Source organism: Arvicola amphibius, chromosome 2 (genome assembly GCF_903992535.2).
Source record: "Arvicola amphibius chromosome 2, mArvAmp1.2, whole genome shotgun sequence".
Lineage (NCBI taxonomy): Eukaryota > Metazoa > Chordata > Mammalia > Rodentia > Cricetidae > Arvicola > Arvicola amphibius.
Window position 1 is genome coordinate 20,210,667 of NC_052048.2, and position 6,356 is coordinate 20,217,022.

General features: G+C 41.5%; 1 pseudogene; it reads right to left on the reverse strand.

Annotated features, from left to right (window-relative positions):
• Positions 1-4,874: 4,874 nt before the first annotated feature.
• On the reverse strand, positions 4,875-6,356 carry LOC119806559 (annotated as a pseudogene).

Here is a 6,356-nt window from a genome sequence, read left to right on the forward strand (position 1 = left end):
TCACTCCAAATAGAGTACTGGGCCTGGAAATTCCATTTAAGTTAAAAGAAATCAGCCCAGGTCACCTGTTGGCTTAAGAATTCTTGCTTCTGTTCAGATTTTGGTGCCAACCTGACAGTCACTAGCAGAAACCAGCAACCCTAGTTGGAGTTTATGATTTAGAATGTAATTTAAGCCAGTTGGTGGTGCCCCACGCCTTTAATCCCATCATTCAGGAGGCAGAGGAAGGAGGATCTCTGTGAGTCTGAAGCCAGCCTAGTCTACAAGAGAGAGTTCCAGGACAAGTTCCAAAGCTACAGAGAACCTTGTCTTGGAAAAAAAAATGCAGCAAAAAAAAAAAAAAAAAAAAAAAAAACAATAGATGTTTAATATCATGAGAGAGAATCTGGCCAGGATTTTGAACAAACTGAGATAACAGATATCTATATTGTCTAGATAAAAAATAGTATTAATAAAGGCTCAAAAAATAGATGAATGACCTAGGACAAAAAATAAACATATTTATATTTACATACATATATAGAGAGAAAGAAGGAGGAATATGTTGGGGAAGTCTTTAAGGTCTCTTTCTCAAACTTCCCTCAGTGGGACAGTGAGTCCACTTTCTGTTGCCTTCTGATGAGTATAGCCAGCACCATGTCTTCCTGCAGCTGCCATGCTCCCTACCATAATGATAGTGGACTGAACCTCTAAACTATAAGCTATCCATCATAATTTAATGGTTTTTTTTTTGTCAGAGTTGCCATGGCATGATGTCTCTTCACGGCGATAGAAACCTAAGACACCTGGCATGGGCTTTTAAAACCTCAAAGTCTACCCCTCAGGAACACACTGCCTCCAACAACACCATACTTATTCCATTAAGGCCACACCTCCTAATACTTCTAAATCTTTTGATAGTGCCTCTGCCTGGTTACTAAGCATTCAAATACAAGAACCTATGAGGTTCATTCGTATTCAAACCACCATGATCATCAAAGGCAATCAGGGCATGAACTCAAACAAGGCAGGAACCCTGAGGTGGGAACAAATGTAGAAGCCATAGAAGAGTGCAGTTTACTGCCTTGCTCTTTGCGACTTCTTCATACCTTCAAAACCAATATCACCTGGGTGGCTATTACACATTACCAGAATCAGCTGCCAATACAAGTTACAGTGTAGATCTCCTCTGTACTATAGATTCTGTGTGCTGACCCTGAGGAAGAATGTCCCAGAATATTTTATTTAAATTATGCTGGTCTCTTTTACAGCCCCAACTGACTAATAAAACAACAAAACAAAGCTTTTGTGTTAATAGATTTGGTCTCTTGTTAATCACAAGTGATTCTTAAGCAACAGCAGATCAGAACCACAGATTATAAATTCAAATATTTAACGGTCCCAACTTGTAATGGTGTGTGTTATGATTTTAACCACAATATGGCTGATACTTCTGGGTTCTAAGGGCCATGCATGTGCAGACAAGCCCTCAGGCAGAAGTGCCTAATGGCCCCAGGGATGTTAAAGGGCCCTGCTTGACTCATGTGTAGCATGGATTGTATTCTCCACACGTAACTCAGCTAAGCCCTTGGGTGCATGTGTGGTTGCATCATCCATGTATGACTCAGTTAAGCCCTTATGGGTATGGGTGAGCTCTATCATCCATGTATGACACAGCCATGTCACCCTTGTGTGCCTGTGCTAGGTAGCTTTTAGAAGCTGGACACGTCCTCTATCTATCTATCTATCTATCTATCTATCTATCTATCTATCTATCTATCTCTGCACACTGACTTCCCAGGCCTGTACACGCCCCCTCTAATAAACTCCTAGCAGGTTTTTTTTGCGTGTTCTGTGTTTCCTTCTCACTCGCACCAGGTAATTTCAGTCTGTCCTGTCCCTTTAAAAGACAAATCCCACCCACTCTCTCCCCCATGACTGCAGAGGCACCTTCCCTAAAATAATGAATCATGTACATCATTTCATGCCTTTAACATTGAAACTTAGTTTTCTCAAAGTCTCTCTCTCTCTCTCTCTCTCTCTCTCTCTCTCTCTCTCTCTCTCTCTCTCTCACACACACACACACACACACACACACCATTGAAGGGAAGGAAAGGATGGATCATTGTCTGTGTTCCAAATGTGAAGTTTAAATCTACACTCTGACTGGACTCTGGGTTGGGGAGGATGGGCTTGTTTCAAAAATCTCTAACAAAAAAATTACTAAATCTCAGAATATGTAGACATAAAATTTATCTTGAGCTATATGAAGTTATTTTTTCTTAATTTCTTAGGCTTAATTTACTTTCAAAATATCCAAATTTGGAAAAATTGCTATAATATGGCGCCTGCATTACAGACAGTCACGAGCCAGGAAAGGGACAAGAGATTTAAACACACACACACACACAGACAGAGACACAGGGACAGGAGGACATGGGTTATCCTTGATACAAGAATGCCAACTTTATTGTGCTCCAGGGATGTTTATGTAGGGATCCTTAACTGACAGTCACGGCCCAGCTATTGGGATTTTCAGCTGTAGAACCCACCAGGAACCACTCCCCTGCCATCAGGAATTCATGAGGGTCTCATGCTCAGAGCAGCTGCAGGCACCGAAAAACAAGTTGTTTACTCCATCCACCCCAGCAGGCAAAGGGTCTGAGGCAGGCAAAGAAAGTCAAGGGTCCAGCGATGTGCAATCCCCAACACTATAGGTTACTATAGGGTCAAAGCTAGAAAGAATACTGTTGGCTCAACTATTCTTGAGATTTTGCATAGGTGTGAAATTTCTCTTCAAAGTACTGTGGTTTCAAAAGCATAGCTATGCATTATGATCACATAGGGCAATAAATCTGGTTTTGAATTTAAGTGAAAATAAAGCTGTAGCTTAGCGATCAAAAACTTTTAAAGCATCTGAATCTTTCCTCTTTGGTCATGAATAGTCTCAAAAGTGTTTTCAACTTCTTTTCTTCATCACTTTCTTCTAGGAAAAATAGTTTCACAATAAGTGACATATATTTCATTGACTGAAATTGCCTTCTCAAGTGCATTGTGTGTGTGTGTGTGTGTGTGTGTGTGTGCAGGTGGTGTGTGTGTGTGTGTGTGCAGGTGGTGTGTGTGTGTGTGTGTGTGTGTGTGTGTGTGTGTGTGCAGGTGCACACATCTGGGAAAGCAGAGCAGGGAGGCATAAGATGTTTATTTGTATCACCTCTGTTTCATTCCCTTGAGACAGGTCCTCACTGATCCCACAATTAAGCTTACAGTCACCCCAGTTACCCTCCTGCCTATAGATATCCTCCCATGCCAGAGACACATAGTGCCACCATACACATAGCTGGAGTTATAGTCACATGTACAATAATACCCAATATTTTGTATATAGGTGTTAGAACAGTTTGTTGAGAAAGGGCCTCATGTAGCTCAGACTAGCCTCAAACTCATGTACATGAAGATGACCTAAGACTTCTGTTCCTCAAGCCTTTACCTCTGAGGTACTGGGATTATAGTTATAGATGAACACTCCTGGCAGGAAAATCCTTCTGAGGCCCTCTAGTCCTGGTAGACTTTCCCTTACAAACTCTCTGGAGTCAGGTAAAAAAATAAATAATATTAAGGGTATATATGCTGGAAGTTAAATAAAAGCCTTAGTTTCTTATTTTTCCTTATATTCAGGCCATTTGTAATGTGACTTTGAAATTCTTTCCATAAAGGCAAGATGTCAATTCACCACCCTTGAAATGGAGGTGAAGGGCTAGGGAGACGGCTCAGAGGTTAAGAGCATAGCCTGCTCTTCCAAACGTCCTGAGTTCAATTCCCAGCAACCACATGGTGGCTCACAACCATCTGTAATGAGGTATGGTGCCCTCTTCTGACCTGCAGGCATACACACAGACAGAATATTGTATACATAATAAATAAATAAATATTAAAAATAAATTCTTTTTTTAAAAAAAGAAATGGAGGTGAATTTGGCTTATCCAATAGAATGTGAGAGAGAGCCCATATCACTGCATGGAAGTCCTTCCCCCTGTGTCTTCCAGCTATGTCCAGTGACCACATACACAAGCTGATGGAACACTGGAAGCTTGTGGTGTGTCAGTCAGGCCTTAACTGACCTCTCAAGAGTCCATGGGTGTGAAAGTGAGCCAGGGCAAAAGTCTTCTGAGACTTGACCTGTGGAAATATCTACTCTAACCACATGACAAAGCTGAAGTACTCTGTCTTAAGCTACAGAATGTTGAGAAGTTGGTCATATTAAATAGGCCACAAATGACCATCATATTTACATTATTTATCCTATTGGTGTTCTAGTTTATTAATATATAGCTTCATTAGTTAAATCTGAGATGCATATGAATCACTTGCTACTGATTTTGCTTGTTCTGATTAAAATGATTAGAGTTTTTAGCATTTTTCTAGTTGTTCCTGTTGCATTATTGTTTTTTTTTAAGTCATGATATTCCTTTATTAGTGCTAGGTCCTTTAATTTTTGTCAGAGCTAAACAATATACAAATGTCATTCTTTTTGTTCAACAGTATACAAAAATGTATAGTGGTTTGGTTTAGTTTTTCAATAATTTGCTTTTAGCCAGATGTCATATAAATCTATGAACGTAACAAACAGGAACAGTATAAATAAGTTTTGTAGTTTTTACACTTACACAAAAACTAGCCCAAATGAGCCCCAAGAAATCAACTCCAGAGTTAAAATGAAACTGATTCAACATTGAGACTTTAATGCGTCATAAAGTTTCCTATTATTTCTGCACTCGCCGTGGCTAAAATTCTGCATAGTTACTTATAACGTGTTTCTACATTTCACATCACAGTAGGAAGTTCTATCAGTACAAAACAAACACTAGCTCCAAACAAAAGGCCCCATGTTCCTGAACCTAGTTTTTCATAGTACCTGGCTTCTTGCTTTTGGGAACCAGGAACACATTGCCGTCTCTGGTCTGCTGCAGGGAGTACTCACTAGGAGAGTAAGGGTTTCCAGCCTCATCAGGTAACATGCTGAAGACTTCAAGATACAAGGTGCTGAGCTGCCTCTTCAGGAGATGGAGGTTTCAGTCTTTTCTCCCTTTTCTCTGAGTAGTTTTTCTCACTCATCTTTTACGTGGCCTAGGTCTTGCTCCAGTTCTACTATGTTCTCCAGTTTCCTTTTTCTACAGTTCTGAGCGGCGACTTTATTCTTACCTTGCCTGCATATATCTCGGATTAATGCAAGCTGAGCTTCATTGAACTGCTCCTTGGACATCATTTCATTGAAGTCATCAACAGGGCGGTTAATGATTTTTTTCAACAAGGAATGGGATATGGAGAGCTTTTGCCCTAAGCTCATCTCTTGTGAGATGAGCCTCCAAGCGGCTTGAATGTTTGTCTTTTGTGAACGGGACTTTTTGATGGCCAGGACTCACAGGCCTTTCTTTTGCTGTTGAACTTTCACAATGCGGGTCATGCACAGGAACACTGTGCCCTTGAGCTGGCGACAGAAGCTGCAACGGATCCCCAAAAGAATGACTGTCGGCGACAGAGGAAGGCATGCTGCTACCGCCACTGGGCTCTGCTACAAAAGCAGAATAAAACCCATCCCCAAAATCTGTGTTTAATGTGGGATTTGAATCTAAGGAGTTGAGCTGGCTGGCATCTTCTGTGGAGAGGATGCTGCTGAAAGAATCTTCAAAACCGTGAAGGAAATGGGGACTGCAGCTGCCCACTTCTTTATCCAGCTGGGAGATGGAGGAGCAGAAATGGTAATTGCTGTCAATTTCTGTCAGGTAGGCTTCTGGGCTGGGAACAGTGGAAGTCTCAACCAACAGCTTGTTTTCAGTATTAAGACACTGTAACTCGGGAATGGAAAGAAGCTCCTGCCAAACTTGCTCCACGTCATGCTGCATCCTGTCTAGATCAGTCATGGCTGTCTCCAGAGAGCTGTCTGTGACTGAGCCTGATCTAGACTGCTGAAGACTGGGCTTTCCACGTGGCTGGGGATCTCCAGGGTGAGTGACTCATGGTTACCTACAAATAAAAATCTCTGCCAAAAGCTGCATGCAGTCTTCAAAGTACAGGGCATCTGGTTTGGAAATGTGGGAATAGCTGTTTGTTGGGATGTGTTGGGCTGGCTGAATTGGAAGGAATTCTGTCTATTCACCCAGTTGTAGCTGAGTGAAAAAGGCCTTCTATTCCTTTTGAAGTTGCTCCTGTCTCTCCTTTTCAAGTTTTTTCTGTTTTTCCGGCTAATAATCCTTTTGTTGCTGACTGAAGTGAAACACTTCTCAGCTTACCCGGAGATCTATGTCTTGCCTCCAAAGGATGTCAATCAAATCCATATCCTGCTGGGACTGTATTCCTGGCGGTGGCAACTCCAAGTCCAT